At 39.9% G+C, this 19,492-nt stretch overlaps 1 long non-coding RNA gene across 1 annotated transcript in view; it reads right to left on the bottom strand.

Moving 5' to 3' along the window:
* Positions 1–1,641: 1,641 nt before the first annotated feature.
* LOC135177116 (uncharacterized) overlaps positions 1,642–19,492 on the bottom strand; it is a 36,830-nt gene continuing 18,979 nt past the window's right edge. Inside the window, exon 3 of the long non-coding RNA XR_010302919.1 lies at positions 1,642–1,917. This is a non-coding gene — a long non-coding RNA (uncharacterized LOC135177116). The remainder of the gene's footprint in view (positions 1,918–19,492) is intronic.

Genomic DNA, 19,492 nt, shown 5'->3' with positions numbered 1-19,492 from the left:
CTAGCTACAACCCCTTTGTGCTATTTTACATAGCTTTTATGCCACCTGGTGGTCATAAGTTTAATAGAGACAAAATGGGTGAAATGCCCTTGTGGCAGACAGGGACTGTCTCTGGACTAGTACGGATACTGCAGTTGTGCCATGCAGACTTGCACAGAGAAGATCAGACATCCACATGAAGTCTCTCCAGGCCAGAGGGAAGACAGCAGGACTGTGGCTACTAAACTTCCCCAACTGTACAAGTAGTAGCAGCTCTATGTAGTGTCTTCAGCTGAATACCTGTAGTGACTACTCCAGAATCCTCATTTTCAACCCTATGACTTGCTAATATTTTTAATGTGTTATCTCCCAAATTAATTTGTGACATGATTTTAGTGCTTCCTCTCCCCAGGCTTTGAGAGGTCTTTTAAATTCAACAGGCACATTTTTCAATACAAATCAACACAAGAAAAGTTCAAGAAAAGGAAGGAAGGAAGGAAGGAAGGAAGGAAGGAAGGAAGGAAGGAAGGAAGGAAGGAAGGAAGGAAGGAAGGAAGGAAGGAAGGAAGGAAGGAAGGAAGGAAGGAAGGAAGGAAGGAAGGAAGGAAGGAAGGAAGGAAGGAAGGAAGGAAGGAAGGAAGGAGGCAAGCATAGCCTAACTCTTCCTTGATATATCTCCCACCTCTAGAGACTTTCTGAGAAGGGGGGTTGCATCTGGATCACTATATAAAGAACATACATTTAAAAAGTAAGAATATCAGGCTTTTCATTTCATTTATATCAGTGGACTATTTGTAGGCTACTGAGATTTTTTTCCCCTATAATTTCTTGGAGTTCTAGGAAGGCCTTTTTCCATAAACACTCTGACAAGGTCATCAAATGACTTTCAGCCCATGCTCATTGATCTCCTCCTCACTGGGGACTAAAGGAGTAAAACTTGACCTCAGAAATCTCACAATTTCATAAAATACTACTTGGCAGGCTGTGAGAGAGAGAAGCATGCAGAAATATTTCATAACCCAGATGATTTTCTGTTTATGGAATGATAGTAATACTTTGTATTTCTGTACTGCAATTCAATCTTCTTTAGCAATATTAGCTTAACCTCCTGTCACTCCTGATGGCATTAGTATAATTTCTCTTATGTCATAAACGAGGAAACAAGCCCAAAGAGAGTCAATAATCTGCCTTTAACTATTCTGGTGAACATAAGAGAAGTATGAAAATTAATCCAGTGCCTCAGTCTCAGTCCTCTGTTTTACACACAGGACAATGTTCCAGCCAAGGACAACACACAATTCCCATTTTGTTAGGCTTTTTATCTGACACATACTATGTGTGAACTCTGTTAAAACTTGTAAATCTTAGTAACTGAAACAGTGGTGTCAACTACACAGGTCATTGTCTGGTGATGGCAAATTAATGTAATGCTTGTCATATGATAGTTACATACTACGTTCTTTGTTAAGTTGGTTTCAGCTAATAAATCACAAACACCATCTTCATCTTCTCCAGTATGCAAAGCTGATTAGGTCCTCACCATCAAACTATTTTCAATAAATACCCCATTACTTGGCTCTAAGAAAAGGTGCAGCATGGGCCAAAAAGGATTGTAAGATAACTTCCTTCTGACCAATCTGGACAAACAGATCTGTTGCTGCGTTTGAAGAACCCATCCAAGTTTATGCCACATAAGGAAGATTATAAACTTCAAAAGTAACCTTAGTCACTCAGACTTCATGACGAAGGTTATACCCTTTTCCCACTCTTTTTCTTGAGTCATTGGTGGTGGACCTCGTCTTTTAAGAGGCAGCTTTCTGCCAGAGCTGTCTCAGTTAAAAATGTCCATCTCCAATTTTTTGGTCTGTGTCACAGGCACATTCTTGACATAGTAGTGGATAACAAACAATGGAGTAACAGTTTCCTTGAATCAGTTCCCTGCATCAAGAAACAGACAAATTTCTCTGTAACTTCATTAGAAGTTTGCAGTGTCATTACCAGATCCATCTTTGACACTGCACTAAGTCCATAGAAATTCAGATGTCAAAACATCAGTTTGCTCAACCATTTATTTGCCTTATTTCTGCAGTGGAGCTTTATTTTGTTTTCTGACAGCTGAAAGTGGCTTATTTTGACAAGCATTCATGGATCTGCAGGCAGGTGCTTCTTCAGAAACTTAGAAAAGTTAACATGTCATAGCAAAGATCAGGCCTACCAAGATTCATCTATTACAGGAGTACGTTTTACGTTATCTTTGCCTTAGACTTGGGAGAACAACAGGCTTGAACAACAAGCATCACTAGATGCTTCTGCCCATTTTATTACAGAGGTAATATTGAGGTTTTAGTAGATTACCCATCCTGCTGCTACACCTGGGTGAGAGGTGGGGAGTAAGACATGGAAACAATTATCTCTACAGCCTTTCATGTGCAGTTTTGGGAGTATACGGATAGAGCAAACAAGAAATAATTGAAAAGAGAAGTTAAATACTTTAGAAGATGAACATTTCTGCTTATAATTTTCAAGAGCAGTTATATCAAATATTAATATTTGTAGATATTAATAGTAAATTTATTAATTAACAAGTCTTAAAATAAGAAGTGATTTTGTTCCCTGCTATGGTCTCAACAAGAATATTAAAAATCTACAAAGGTGTAGTGTAGCAATGAATCTGATGTTCACACTTTTTTAGCTGAATTGTTCAAATCTGCTTCTGTTTCAGTGTTTTTTTTCCATCAGGGTATCTACACTCTCATGTTTGTGCCATTCAGTACACATCAGGCAAATTTTCTACTTTATTCTGAACCCTACTAATACAATGTGATTCTGACAGCAAAGTCAATACACTGAGAAGCCAGGGATGAGATATCAACATTAATCTCTATGACACAAAAAGAAGTGCAGTTACTGAACCAAGAAGTCTTATTAATACCTTTGATGTCTCCTGCACAACGGACATTTTGCTGTCATTGTAACAAATAAAACAATCCACTAGTTGTGGTAAAACAGGCTGCCTTATGTGGAAGTTAACTGCAGGGACTGATTTGCGTGGACACAGTTAAAAGTAATCCAGTGTCACCAAGGTAAGGTAAATCTTGGCAGTACTCCTCTGGATCACAAATTAATTCCTCATTTTGTGTTTTGTTCCACTGCTTCTACCATGAAAGACATATGAGGCAAAAATGTTAGTATGGTTTGTGCCATCATGGAGTAGCCATTCGGGTTTGTCCCTAATTTTCTGAAAGTCCCAGAGTGTTTGCTGTGTAACATTCGCAAGAGAACAGTTTGACATTACTGGCAGTTGAAAAACTGAAGCTTAATGTGCTACTTGTTGCTTTGCTGAGAGTGATTGACCCCCTTCATTTTGGTATAATGCCTCTAATTCCAAACAACTGAGCAGTACACTGAGGCAGAAGACAGGCTCAGTCAGAAGTCTTGAGCATATACGTGCTGCATTGTGTGGCCCAAGTAAAACTAGTACAAGGATTCGTGTGTTTTTCATATGCAACAAGTGCCACGAAGAGCGAGGCACCTGGATGCACGGTCATGCACTGCTCTTTCGCTGCCCAATTTCACTAGGAGCTGCTGCTTAATCCAAATGAATGCAAATAGCATGATGGGCATGAAGCCTTTCTTTTTGGTCTCCAAGCTCTACACTGCCAAATTTGTTTTCACTCTCCTTGAGAAGACTCAACCTCAGCTCTGTCTGCAGTAACATCTGCAAGATATGCTTGCTGGAGTTATTGGAGAGAGTAGGGAATTCAGCGTAAAACCTGCAATTGTCTGATGCATGTACCAAGATCCTAATGAGGTTCCTACTGTGCTGTAGTGACAGATTTGATTTTCTGTTAGACCGTAGCTGTCTGCTGCAGAGCATTTTCATCAGATGAAGACCACAGTGGTGACTTGTGTCATTTGCAGCTAGAGTAACAGACAGTACTATGCACACATGACAGCCAGCAGAATCAGCTGTTACTTCGAACAGCATCTTGTAAGAGCTACATAAGAAAACTGGTGAAATTGTTTAGAGTGGCTGCTTTCATCTTCATTTTAAAGACAGGTATGATTTTTCCTACATTAACAAACGTGAAAAAAATCTGTAAAGGGTTAAGTGCCAAGTTATACACTTAGAGAAGAAAGGCTTAAGAGAGAGCTGATATCAGAAGATTCACTAATATGAAGGAGATGACTGATCTGAGACCAGCCAATTCCAGCCGGTAGTTATAGCTTCCACATAGTTCACAACCCTTTGTAGTTTAGCTGAAGATGATGAGATCACAGTGAGTCTGCTAACAAAAGCTGCCACCGCGAAATGGGCACAAGGTTGCCATAACTTCCCACCACGGCCAGATAGTATCTCTTCATTCCATATGCCTTCCTGGTTTTTGCAAAACATGACCATCCAAACTGAAGATGCTTCTCGGAGCAAACACCCAGCTGGCTCCAGGGACTCCTTCCCAGAGACTCAGAGTACTTGCTCTGCCCTACTCTGAAGAGAACAGCATAGTAACAAAATGACCTTGTCTTTAGTATACTTTCTCAAAGTTCTCACTAAGAATTATAAGGATTTTAAATATCTCTATTTAATGTAGAATCGATTTTGTGTGGGAAGGCAGTGAATTAGCTACCCAGACAGATTATTGTCCTGCTAGATGCTGCAAGAAAGATTAATTGTCTACGATGGCAGAGGCTGTGCTGCAACTAATTTGTATCTCACTGCCATCCCTAAACTTCTAACAAATGAATAATGCTAAACTAAGCCTGGCGCTGCAACATGGCCTAGCATGGAACACCCTGTTCTCTCAAACACCCTGTCCTCTCAAACACAAGCAGCTCATTACCGAACTTCAGTTTTTCACTGTTTTACAACAACCAAGGTAGCTTTCTCTAAATAGGTGATAAAACCAACTTTGCACTGGAAAGAATGTATATCCCAGCCACTGTTCAAGATTCAGGACTCGGTATCTCTCACATTGCCATATCCATCTGGGAGTCTCTCACAAACCCAAATTCTATTCCATGAGGCCATCAGCTTCCAATGAAGCATCAGATGAAAGAAAACAGGACAAGAGAAAGAATTTGCCCTAGGCATTGTTCATTCAAGCAAGTTGCATGTTAAAAAAACCCTTCTATTTTCTTGGGAACTATTCAGCTGGTGGGGTTTTCACGCAAGTTAATGTGCTTGCATGCAATTGCAAAGGACGTATTTTCCCCATCCTCTTCTGATCCTATGTTTCCGTGGTCATTCTGCTTCTCTTATCTCTATTAATTTTTAATTGAATGAAAGCGTTTTTCTTTGCCTGTTGAAAACATTAAATATTTCCAATACATGGATATTAGGACCAAGTTTTTATTTACCACCGTTTGCTGAGTGAGAGGGAAAGAAGACTGAAAGACACAGGAGACATGATAATGTGTAAGTCACTTTCTTAAAAGACTCAACTAAAAATGATATCATGTATTGCCATTACAGCTACCTTTCCCCCTTTCTAAAATCAAGCGTCCTGTTATCCAAACTGCTGCTAGACTGAAAGAGTTGCTATGTGCAGTTTCTTATACCCAGAACTGGGGCTCATCACAGCACTGTTTTTGCGCACCATATTATAGTGCATTCAAAGTGGAGTTTTCTTTCTGTTCTGCGAGAAACTTTCTTGTGATGATTCAAATTATTGTTCAATTAATTTAATTTATTTTCTTCCTTGACTTTGGCTTCATTGGCAGTGGAAACAATGTCAATTGAAGTACAAAAGCTCATCTTCCAATCTTTGCAAAGAGCCTTGATCGCAAACCATGGTCCCCTCTATAGAGTGATCTTCTGGTGAAAAATATCAAGAGCTGGGAGTATTTTTTCACATAGTTCTAGTATTTACATTAATGCCTGACATAAGCACGCTGTTATATACCCACCCCAGTGCAACGTCTCTCAACACAGTTATTGCAGCAGCAGGAACTGATAGAAGCACTGCAGTGCTTCCAGCCCAACACATGAAGGCCATACAACAGCTATCTTTTCCTGATGAAAGACTCTATGGTGCACCTGGGACTCTTGCTAATAGTGGGAATATAGTTTGGTGTCCTGCAGATACTCAGGATAGCAAAAGAGAACATAAATCACCCTCAACCACCTAGATAACTATAGAGGATCTACTGAGGTCAGGAATCCAGGTCCCAGACCTCTGTTTTCATATGGAACATTATACTCAGCTACTTACTTGGAAGGGTATTTAACCAGAATTTCCCTCCAGAGGGATTGTTCATGGCAGTATGTGAGGTAGGAGGTGTTTGAAGATTGGTGAAGAGGATTAATCTCTTGAGTGTACAGTATGAGAAAACGAAACACCTCAGCAGGAAACCTGAGGAAATCGTGAAATGGTAGGAGGCAGTAAAATGAGTTAGTTGTTTTTCTCAGTGCACAAATTTCTAGTGCCAGTCACAGGAAGAGTCTGCTTAGGGAAGTAAACACTCAGAGGTATTCAATGACTGTTTGCAGCAGCATCTTACTACAAAGAAACCAGAACTGTCCAAGAGCAGTGGGTGGTAACAGAACATGGAGCATGTGCTGAGAAGGAAGTGAATGCATTTGCAGGGAGTCCTGGTACAGGCATGCCACAGCGATTTAAAAGACATTATCTTCTGAACAGTGCACATGCAGCTATGGAGACTGCAGTTGTGACCACACACCTGGGAAATGTCTGTCCTTTTAAAAATTCTCTGGCCAGCTCGCAGATCTAACCTGCTAACAGCCAGAGTCTTTTGAGCAATGAAAAACTGTTCATTGCATGCTGCTCCTGAGCAGTCTTTCTGTGAGATGCCTCACTGAGAGCAAAAAGCTTATGAAGTAAATTCACACAAATTGATCTAACAAAATGCAGTTCTAAATAAAGGTGATATAAATAAATCTAAATAAACACAGCTGTAACATTGCTGAGAGTAACGTTCTTTCTGTGCCCCCTCGATGTATGAGAAAAAGGCATATCAGTGTCAGAATTTAACCTCATCCTGCCAGAAAATGGCAGTTAAACTAAAGGTTTGGCAAAGCATTTTAGAGATTTTTCCCAGCCCCTTCGTGCCCTCTCTAATGGTAGATCTGCCACTGATCTGCTACGAGGCATAGGCAACTCCCTCCTGCTGACTGCTTTTCTAGAAGCATGTCTGTGGGGTGAGTTCCCCTCGTCAGCACTCCACTGAAGCAGCCCACAGCGCTAGTGCTGTGCAGGGTCTAAGCTCCCCAATTCTGCTGAGGAGAAGACATTAGATGGGGCTTTCAGCCACAGTAAGTGAGCTGAGGAAATGGCTACATTTTGATCAGCTCTGCTTGCAAAGTCATAATGGCTTGATAACACCACACGCTACAGCTCACTCGCTCTCGCTTTTATACTGCATGATGGAACTCTGAACTTTGTCAAACAGCTAACAATTACTGTCATGCCAACCATAAATGCTACTGTGACGTAATTCACTGTCTTCTTGGAACAGAAATAATACATTTGCTGGTTTTAAATGTCACCAAAATGCCCATAGCATCTTGAACAAGCATTTATATACCATTATCATTCATTATAAAACAAAGGAAGCTTTCTTCATCATGATTTTGAGGCCAGTATCAGGTCCACCTAATATAACTGTAGAAGTTATTTGTTGATTTTGCAAGAGATAAGGTGGGTTTCAGCTCCGCAATTTCCAAAGATTTTTTGGCAATGTTAGCATTCAGAAGGCTAGTTGAAAATTCCTGTATGTAGCTGATGTTAAGCTGCAGAGTCACTGCACAGTTTAATAGTTCTGTTCTATCCAGATTAGTAAAAACAAACAAGCAAACCCTTCTAAACAAAAGACCCCCCCCTCAATCTACGTGGAAAACATGGTCTTCATAGCTGGAGAGAAGATATCTCCCAGAATCAGTGTAATGGTGGATGTTATTAACCCAACCTCGGGCTCGGAGGAGCGAATAGCTAGTTCTGAATTAAGCCTTTTTGTTTTCTCTATAAGGTATTATATAACTTTAAATTATATGAGAACTCTGCCACAGTGCAGGGAACACACTATGAATTTCCAAAGACTACATAGCCGAGGGATTTCCTTTAATTCCTGTAACTTTCAGAAAAGGTCATGGTTACTTGACACTACAGTTCAGCTGCAAGCAACAGTGCATTTGGGTTACCTGAGTAAGCACGTTAAGGGAAGAAAGTGCTCCCAGCATGTATTTGAAACTTGCCAATCCCATTTTGGCATATTTCTGTCTAGTATTCCAATACATGGGCAGAATTAGCCATAACAAAAACACACCACCACCTCTCTTGGCTTACAGCTAAATCATCCAAAAACGTTGTGTTGCTCTCAGTAACATGGATCTCCTTCCAATTAAAGAAATGAAAACATGCAGGCTTCAGAGTAATTAAGATCATGCCGTTTTCAAACTCTCAGTGCTTTCAGAGACCGCATGCTCTCTGGCACCTATCTTGCTTTAGTTGTTTCTCAGGCTTGGTAACGTGCTCAGGGCTTTCTTACACAAACATCTAAGAGCATTAAACCAGTTTCTGCGATGGAATTACAGAGGCTAAACCCAGTTTCTTCTGTGACTGAGTACGGACATGAGAAGATTCCAAAGGGAGAATATCAGGTGATGCAGAAGTTGGAACAACTCTGAAAGCAGAGACTCTCTCTCTCGTGACTTCAGTGAATGTACATGTGTACCCCTCTTGTCTGCAGCGCCTATGCACTGAAGGAGCAGTGTGCCAGCAACATGGATTAAGACTATCACAATTTAATACTGAGGCAATGTGCTGTAAAAGTCACCATCTGCCAAGAATACCGTGACTCGAGTGTTAGATATTCCCAACTCCTTATCTGGTTTTCCATAGAGAGGATCATGTTGTGTACTATGTATGTTCAAATTTCAGCTTTCCCCACCTAAGCATTCAGTTGTAAATTTCATATTTCTGTCAAATAGAAACAAGGAGAAAAATTAAATTATACAAGAGATGGATGTAAAGCATCTGAAGGGTACTTGCTCGAGGCAAGTGAGTTAGATTGTTTCTTTGATTTATTAAATAAATCAGCTTGTATTCCTAACCTAAGAACTATTTTTACTGTGCTTACTCTGTCTCACACTGAGGGGTTCACTGATTATTCTGAAATACCTCTCACAAACCTCCCTAAAGGTTTAGAAAGACTGCAATGAAATAAATGAATAATAACATGCCCAAGCCCATCACAATGGGTACTGTTCTAATTCATTTGATACAGGTCAGCTCAGATCATGCATCTGGAAAGTTGACATCAATTTAATGAACTGCAATACACTGTATTGTTTTAAAAGGAGGTATTTTACATATACATTTTAAAGCACACTCAAAGCAAAAAGTTACCATCAGAACATTAGAAGAGAATACAGCAAAACTGACTCGCTGCACAAAAACCTGCTTCCAGTTTAGCCTGATTCAAGAAAGGGAAGTAGATATAATCTCACTGAGAACAGAATCAGACAGGAGTGGTGAAATACTTGTTTTCTGTGTCAAACTTAAAATGCATAGAACAAAGCAGAATAGAGGAACCCTGAATCTAAACTCACAATTATCAGAAAAAAAAAAAAAAAAAAAAAAGGAAAAAGAAAAGAAAGAGGTAAGTCACTCATTAAAACAAAATCTTGGCAAAGAAGTAGTAACATTAATTGTAATGCCCAAATGGATTTGAGAGACTTGTGTTCTTAACACCGTTTAGTCAGTGATTGGGTCTGAGCCCAAAATGTCTGTTGCTATCTTAGCTAGTTTCCTTAGCACAGGAAAAAGTCAATGAGAAAAGTAAACCATAAAGTGCAACCAAATCTCAGCTGTGAAAGCTCATCTCAGCCAGGGAAGAATCCTACGGCTGTATGGTCTCCTTCAGGACACACCTTTCATTTTCGTAAGTACTAATACAGAATCATAGCATCATTTAGGCTGGAAAAGACCTTTAAGATTATTGAGTTCAAACACTCAAAGTGCCATATCTACATATTTTTTTAATACCTCCAGGGATGGTGAATCAATAACTTCCCTGAGCAGTGTGTTCAACTGTTGACTACACTTTCAGTGAAGAATTTTTTTTCTGTTCTCCAGTCTAAACTTTGCCTGGTGCAACTTGAGTACATTCCCTCTCGTTCTCATTTGTTACTTGAGAGTAGAGACTGACACCCATTTCACTACAACCTCCTTTCAAGTAGTTGTCGAGAATGAGAAGGTCTCCCCTGGCTCTCCTTTCTCTCAGACTGCAAAAACACAGTTCCCTCAGCTGCTCTTTCTAGGACCTGTCCTACAGATCCATCGCCAGCTTCTCTGCCCTTCTATGGACACACTCCAGCATCTCAGTGTCCTTGAAATGAAGATCTGCCATGGGTTCAGCTGAATCTGCTGATAGATATCCAGTCTCATGCTGCCATCATGCCAGCTGGCTGGAGCAAAGTGTCATGGGCTTGCAGTGCAGATCATAACATGAGAAGTTTCTGGTTCCAGTTGCTGCTTCTGGTTTCTGGGTTTGGGCCAGTGGTCTTTTCCACTGTGCTGGGTGCTTCATGCTTGGCTGGGAGGAACCATTTTATCACTGGCTCCTGCTGCTGCCTCTGCTTTTGCTAAGGTAATTTTATAGCACATTATCTCATTAAATTCCTTATCTCAAACCAGAGTTGAGGGGAGTTTGTGTTACTTTTCCTCTCATCTGTGTGTGGGGCAGGGGGTTTGCTTGTTAGAGCGGGCTGCGTTAACCCATGACAGGACCCCAAAACTGAACCCAGTACTCACAGTGTGGTCTCCCCGGTGCTCAGTGCAACAATCACTTCACTTGTCCTCCTTGTCACATTATTTCTAATACAGGACACAATGCTGTTGGCCTTTTTGTCCACCTGGACACACTCTAGCCCATCTTCAGTTGACTACCAGTCAACACCCCCAGGTCCCTTTCTGCCAGGCAGCTTTGAAGCCAGTGCTACCCAAGCCTAAAGCATTGCATATGGAGGCTAATCAGAAAATTGTCCTTCTAGAGAATCACCTGAGACAGAGCAGGGTGTATTAGCTGCCTGCATCTGAACACACAAAGCTGCATGAGATCTGTGGTGTGAATTTTTCCCTCCTCTCTTTGTAAAATTCCTTTCTACCTTCTCCCAGGTGTAAGAAAAGGAAGGGGAGAAACAAAACCACAGTTTGCACATGTCTGTGATCACAGAATCATAGAATCAACCAGGTTGGTGAGACCTCCAAGATCATCCAGTCCAACCTATCACCAAGCGCTACCCAATCAACTAGACCATGGCACTACATGCCCCATCCACTCGTTCAACCTCCATGTTCCTGCAAGCCTGCCTTTACTTCTTGGTGTCAAGCCAGCTGCTGCATTCTCTGGAAGTGCACATGGCACAGCAACCTCTTCCTTCTGTGTGGAAGCCTTCTAAGATCACCCAACAGTACTGCAGTCAGGATAATGGCACATGGTCACATCCATGTATGGCACCGAGAGAGTCTGGCTGCCAACCACACTGCACACAGACAGTGACTTGTGCCCACAGAGCACATGCAAACGGAGAGCACACTTGTGCTTTAATCCACATGCATAAAAAGGGACAATGACATTTCTGCAACAGAACCCACATACTGGTAAAAAAAATAGATTCAAACCATGATTCAAATTACTATGGCTGGTTCAGAACAAAAAATTATGCTAAAAATTAGGCACTTCCCAAAATATTCACTGGTTCTAACCATATATTCCTTAGTGATGTGAGAATCTGGTGGGTATTTCGCTATGAGATCTTCTTTTCATTTGAGAATGTAAGTGAGCTAGCTTTAGGCTCAGATTTTTTCAACACCTGCAAAATGGCATTTCCTTTTTGTTTCCTTTTTAAATAGAAATCAGGAATTGCTATTCCCAGCGTCCCTGGGGCTCATACACTCACAATTAGGCAGGATGAAGAGACATAAAAAGCAGATTTAGAGTATTCAGTCTTTTCTCCCATAACTGCCCTGAAATCTAAGGATTGAAAATCAAATAGAAAAACTGGGACGGAGCTTCAAGTAGCTCTCTGCTATCTATTTTCACAAATAGTTTGTAACTGGCATCTACTTGATTTCCTTGCAAAGTTTTGCAATTTTAACAATGAGGCAAAACAATATCTACAGCAGAAGAAAAAGAAGAAATGAAGAAAATAAATTTTGAAACTAGTGTTTTTCAACCCACTTCCTCTGTTTAGCTTCATATACACACCACACAAATGCACACACGATTTAACACTACTGAGATGGGAAACAAAGTCATGAGTAGTGTCAAAAATGCAACTTCAAACCCATTGTTTCAAAGTTGTTACAGATTTGTAACATTTGACTGTGATTATTGCAGTTTGCTACTCAGACTGGAACAGTCAGGATGCACACCAGGTTCAGCAGCATGAAGCGGTCCACTCTTGGCTGAGCTAGAGGCTGGGCTCAAGAGCGGAGGTAACATAAGCAAAGGTCATTCAGATAAATCATTTTGCTGTGTAGTTTCCTCCTTGTTCTCACTGTAGGGAAGCCATTTTAAGCAAACAAGGAGGAAAAAGTGCCTGAATTAATTTCTGGGAGGCTTAAGAGATGCACACAACAATATGGAGTTTTGTCCAAAGAATTACTTTGTTGTCAGATTGGAAATGCTTTTCTTGCTGCTACAAAAAGCTGCAGGGTTGTTTTAAGCCAATGGGTAATAACTGATAGCCTGTAAAAATTTGCAAACTGCCAGAGTGCTAGACATGTTTCACACAGCACAGGTACGTTTCTAAAGCTGTAAAAATCGTGTGTTTAAAAGTATGTTGAAGCCCATGTAGCAGCTTTGAGATAAGAGAGGAATATCACAGTCCATGTTGCCTGCGTTTGATAGAGCACTTTTATCAGATAGTGATGCTCTGAAAGAAAAAGCAAGACAAAATGAACAGGACTTCTTTCTTTGTTCTAGTGGTGTGAAGACTTGAACAGCAGAATGGCACTGCGAGTCAAGCTGCAATGTTCTGGTGCTTTGAAGGCACAAAATAGAAATAAACTGCTGGCACTACATGGGATTCTATAAAGGCAAGAAGTCATTATGGAGCATGACCTGCTCCATTTCCTAAACCTGAGTAGAGGATCCTGTTCAAGACCTCTTTTGGGTTGTTAGCCACCAGCTAGACAAGGCTTCAGAATCAGCAGTGACAAGAAACAATTTCTTTAGGAGTCGGGAGGCCATGAGGGAATTTTAACGAAGACATTTCATAAGAAGTCTGTAGAGACAGGCTTGTGCCTTTCAAATTAATGTGATCTCAGTCACTGACTTCACTGGGACATCAGGCTGCTAGAGGAGGTGGAAAGAGACCTGATCCCCCTGAAATTGCAGAGATTTGGCAGTGTTTCATTTCTGATACAGAAGAAAAAATAGCTATTGGGTTTTTTTGTTTGTTTGGTTGGTTGGTTGTTTTTTTTTTTAAACTAAAAGCTTCTTAATTTGAGCAAGAAAAAAAAGCCAAATTTTAGCTAATTATTTCTCAGAAATACTTGGGATTCAATGAAAGATTTATTTGCAATGTAAATAAAGGGGGCTTTTGAGCCTTATTGTGCTGTCTTTAGTCCTCTGCTGAAATATCGCTTTCTTTACCACGCAGAATTTAATATCCAATGCCCTGCTGCAGGTCTGCACAACCTCCGTGTATAACAGAGAAAGCAAACACTGGATTCCTAAATTATTACTTTTTCTTTTAATCCAAAGGCTTCTGTGAGGAGGTAACTAACTGTTAGATGACAAGCCACGTGTTAGGAAGGTGTGAAGCATGGCCAGTTTCCAAGTAATTCCGTTCAGCAAACAGTATCTTATTTTTATCCTATTCAAGCCCAGGAGCACCATACACATTGATTAGGAATGCCCGAGAATTACTGTATTCGATGTCAGCGGAGTCAGCTCGAATTGAAAGGTTAAATCTGTATGGCTATTTATGATTAATATTAGCAGTCATAGCTATTGACAAGCTTTTGCTAAATCTTTGACTAAGCAGAAGAAACAGCGTTGTTATCCTCTCTCTCTTCTCTCTTTGGTAAAGGTGGATGCTGTAAGAGTTAAGGGACACTCCAGACAGGAGGAGGATTGCCCTCACTCAGGAGCAAGTGCTCTGTGGATTCACACACCAGAGGGAAGGAGGATAGGTAATCACAAGACAAAGAACAAAAGAGCCCTGAACCATGACTACCTTGCAAGTCAAAGAGCATTTGCAGCCTCCCACGAACACCATGTGCCAAGAGCATGCCACACAGATCAACTTTTCCACCTCATCTCTACCCTACCAGTAACTGTTCTTTCCCCAGAAAAGTTTTCTGACAAAGTGCTGCTCTTGTTGGCGCAGCTCAGCCTATAGGAAGGGGACCGAAATGTATCTCTTAATGTGAAATCTGAGACTGTCTGTGCCAATTCTGAATCCTCCTAAGCTGTGGGAAAGTTCAAAGAGCAGATCTGATCACTATGACATTGAATTTCTAAGTAACACATAATGGAACTAAGGGAAATAAATATGAATTGTGGCATTCAAAGAAAATTAACAAGAAGAAAGTATCTGGAGGGCTTTTTTAAGAGCATTTGGATAGAGGTGATCTGAGAAGAGGATGATAAAGGTAGTGGCAAAATTTGGAACCAGGGACAGAAGTTCAAAGTTTCTTTTCAAGATACTTTCAAATTTGAGCTAGACCTTACAAGTGATTTAAGTACTGAAGTCTTTGAGCTCCAGCTGACTTCATTAGAGCTGCTCATCTGAGGAAAGTGAGCAGGATTGGCCATAAAATAGAGGCCTTTGGCCTTGTTTTTATTGCCAAATATGTTTTAATTGGTACTGCATGTAAACTCTGCCCTCTGCTAATACACTAAATAATCAATTCTATCCAAGCCCATGGCTCATTTTCTGCCTAAGACATGATTTTGTTTGTATCACTGCCACAGGGATGACGAGGGAGCGGAAAGCGGTTGTGCTGTTGGACTGTTCCTGCCTCTTGCGGCGCCGCATTTGTGTTGTTCCATGCTCACTAATGAAGAGGTCGTGGCCCTCTTAGCTGTAGTCCCCTGGTAAATCCCCACCCCGATGTAATCCCCTGTACCCTAAAGAAGGGATTTCTCTGCTTTCTCTAAACATTGCATTATGTCCCTGAAACTACCATCCAGATTTAAAGACAGACTGATTAACCAAATCCTTACAAATTACATGCGACCCCTGGAAAGCTATCTAATTAGAGAGGATATACTCCAGGGCTTGGAAACCCACAATGTCCTGAAGAGAAATGGGGAGTATTTTGGGCATCACAGCCAATTGCTAAATTGTAGTATAAAATCCAAGACAGGATGGCGATTTACTGAGCATTTTGCTTAGCTTTATTAATTGATACTGTTGTTTGGCAGCATTATAAATGCTTACTAAGGAAGCGCGTTCATCTTCACTGCATAATGAAAGAGTATTTCCAGCATACAGATCCTTTGACTAAAGTCTAGGCTCTAGAGTCAAATTTTGTTCCCCAGCAGTTGCCTATTCTGATGGTATTCCTATATCTTCTGAGAAAAAAAATGCATGGGAAAAAAGGTACCTTATTATTGCACTCACATTTCAGAAGGTGTTCATACCATCACTCAGTTGTACCACACTTGGTGGTAGGACCTGAAGATGACTCTATACTGGATTTTTTGAGTCTAGAAAACAGTGAGACTGCTCAAGAAATTCACCATGGCAGATAGTGACAATACCTAATGACTGGTGAAAACACAAGCTTTTCTGTTAAAGTTTTCCTCACTTGACTCTCACTATTATAGACTAATTTAGTAATATTTATATTGGCATATGTGGAATTATAAGGAATTATAAGGTATAAGGAATTATAATAGTAGAGATATATTTACATCAAACACAATGTCCTGCACTGCTAGGACAAGGGATAGTGGATTCAAATTGGAAGAATCCAGATTTAAAGTAGATATTAGATAGAAATTCTTCACTGTGAGGGTGATGGGGCAATGAAATAGGTTACCCAGAGCAGTTGTGGAGGCTCCAACATTGGAAGATTCAAAATAAGATTGGCCATGGCTTTGAGAAATCTATCTAATAGGAGGTGTTGCTGCTCATGGCAGGAGATTTAACTGGGTTGTCTTTAAGGTCTCTTCCAACCCAAACCATTCTATGATTCTATAATCAAACAGAAGCTGTAGCACTCTTAAAACATCTGTGAACTGATATCTTTTTTTTAAGTGAGGAAGATCTTAAAACACTCTGAACCATGCAATGCCAGTAAAACTGTTCAGATAGCAAGTATTGAGGCACTTTTCCTATAAGTCATTCTTGTGGCCAAAAATAAGCACCTTATGTATTATCTATTTGTTAGTTTCAACTATCAGATTTTCATTATGGTTTTTCATACAACATTCAAAATGCTATTTGCAAAATGTGATGCAATTTGACGAGTGAAACAGGCTGAGCACTTTGAGTGCCGTGCAACAGCAACAACTCTTCTGTTTTCTAGTCATTCTTCTATGAACACTCTCCAGTAACAATCAACCTGTATGGACCACACACTCCAAAACAGAACAAAGGTGGTGAGAGTCTTCCACTTTAAGTGACAAGCTGGATAGCTTCCTCAAGGCAGTCGCACTAAGCTCTTGTTACAGTCAGTGGGGAGAAAGAGCCTCTTTCACATGTGATTCACTGAGTAGTATGTACATCTGAGATGAGATGAGTAATACCTCAGAAATGCCTACCTACAGATAACCACATCATTTCAATAAATCCTTCTGTTTCAGAAGTAGCAGCCATAGTAAAAATTACATATGCAAATTTCTTCATGCGACTCAGTTTCCTCAATATACATACTCAGCAATTGTCTGCCTGTTAGTTAGGAGTGTTCCCAGAAGGCTTCAATTTATACTGTTTATCCTTCATAAACCACAGTCAGGACATATACATGGATGAGGAATTGTATCCTCTCTCTCTCTCTGTGGTATACTTATCTTTATTATACATATCCATAAATACAGGATATTTAATAGAGTTTGCAAGATTTCATATTTGACATATTTTTTGCTTTTCTTAGAGAAGTAGATGGGTCAAATATTACCATCCCAATAACTTTCATTTCGCTGGCAATGCTCCTCAAGCTTTAGTCTTATCTATATGATCCCCCTGATAGATAAAAAGTCAGCGGCTATGTTTGGGAATATGCTTCCATTGGAGACAGAACATGGATCTCACATCTAATGTTAAACTGGAATCTGTCTGACAGATTTCAAACCACAACATTTACAATGTGTTACATATGTGTTATTCCTGGGTTGGTAATAGCAAATCCACTAGGCACACATTCAAATAGTTGAATTTAAAGATCCTACTGCACCAGTACTGCTCTTATCGTCAAATATATCAAGTTAGTGAATAAAAAAAGAAACATTGCCTGAGCTGTGCTGCCTCTTTTCCACTACCATTTCAATTCTTTTTTAAGAAATTACAGGTTTTAGCTATCAAAAGAATTGTTATGAGCTTAGGACAAGTCTACACACAAAGAATTGTGTCCTTTCACCTGACAGAATGTAACATGCATATCACAGATGTTTCACATATGCGAGTATGTGTGTTGTATTTCACATCGCTAAGCACTAGCTTGCTCTCAAACTCCAGCTAAGAGAATGTCTCATTAGTTAAGCCTGAGGCAAGAGATACTGACTTCCTCACCCGTTTTGTGGATAGTAGTGATATGCTTTATTAATCATGGTATGGAAATGTCTAACATGTTCACAGACTGTGGGTAATCTAACAACAGCATTGGTGCATGACACAACCACATGTTAATACACAAAATGCCCTGAAGACAAGGTGCTCCATCAATGGCTAGGACTAGTTTCAGTATGTTTTCTTCTGAGGAAGAGGGCAGGTTTAATTCAAATTAATTGCTAAAAGATTAACAATTCCTCCAGAATCTAAACCAATAAAAGGTTTACAATAACCTTGTTAGAATCTCTTTCCTCAGGCACATAAATTCGCCCAAAGTGATGCAGTTTATCGGAAAGGGAAACTTCTGACCAAGTACCGTTACTGGTATTTGAGTTGTCTTTTGGAAGTCTGAAATGCAGTGTCACAATGTTTTCCCAACAAAAGACTGTATTTCCTGATTAAGAGAGCCTTGATCTGGCAGCTAGTAAAAAAGTATTTCCAAGACCCCTTCTCTATCTTTTTTAACTGGCAGAAGGAAACAATTCAGTTTGTTGTGATTTGAAAGACCATCTGTGTGTGTGCATTTTACATATGACACACTTAAAAATACGAAAGTTTGCATCTGTGTTAAGGCAGATTAAAGATATCAAATAGCAAATCTATAGGAGAGAGTACGAGAGCAAGCAAAGAGTTCTGCCTCTTCAGACTGCCTGACAAAATGCAGGGAATTATTGCTCAATGACTAACAAAAATGTATTAAGCATGGATGGCTTCTCTTCCAGGACATAATCTCTAGGTTAGAGCATACGCAAACTTTTAGCTTCTACAGCATCATATAAGGAAGTATTTTGAGCATAGCTCTGCACTTTATACCACTTGAAAACCCCATTTCATGCTCCAAACACTTTTTTGAGTTGAAACAATGAATAATTGCCTATCTACTCTCTCAGCAGCTCTCAGTGCAGTCAGACTTACATCTGCTTCCTAGGCTGAAAAACCCTTGAAAACGCTATTTATTGTTTCCCATACAAAATCTGTTCTTCATCTTTTAATTTCAGTTCTTAAACACTTTTGACAGTCCAATTTTTCATCTTGATTTAGTCTGGGAAAAAAATGTTTGAAATACATTAAAAACAAATCTTTAGGGATGGGGAAATAATTTTCAGTTCATCCCTAACTTTCAATTCTGTTTTACTATCAAGAGCAAAGCATACAAAATCAACAAATGAGTATAATCCATCTGGAAGCAGGTACTTGAATACAGAAGGAGACTTAGACAATGAAATAAATTTACTCTCCCTGCCTGCCTCAAGTGATTTGTTGCCACACAACCTTCTTGTGTTTTATTTTCATTAAATGTATTTGCCATTAATAATTATTACCACCTGTTTGAGTTGGTCTCCAACTTCTAGTGCTATGATTTTTACTTTAGCTGATAAACTCAGTTATATTCTACTGTTTTCATTCATGCCTGCTGGGACTGTACAATAAACATGAAGTCTTTATATGAAAACTGGAATAGCCTCAGAAGTCGAGTTACTATTGTGATTCATCGAGTTTCCAAAGGACATTATGTTTACACCCAAACCCAAATCAAAATGTGTGCTTTCAGCAAGTATTTAGAACCCCTTCAGAAGGTGAGATCACTTTCAAATGGTTTGTGTGTACACAGGAAAGAGAAGCAGTGGCTTTGCAAGCTTACCACTCTGACCATAGCAGAGCCTCTAGCGGTAGTAACAAACACAGTTCTAGATGCCTTATGAATCATCTGCATACAGAGAGGAGTATTTATAGTTCTTTAGTTAAGGATGAGGTAAATAAGGT

The sequence above is a fragment of the Pogoniulus pusillus genome, chromosome 7, assembly GCF_015220805.1.
Source record: "Pogoniulus pusillus isolate bPogPus1 chromosome 7, bPogPus1.pri, whole genome shotgun sequence".
In the NCBI taxonomy this organism is placed as follows: domain Eukaryota; kingdom Metazoa; phylum Chordata; class Aves; order Piciformes; family Lybiidae; genus Pogoniulus; species Pogoniulus pusillus.
Note: the sequence above shows the minus strand (reverse complement) of the source record. Positions and strands in the feature narration are given on the sequence as shown.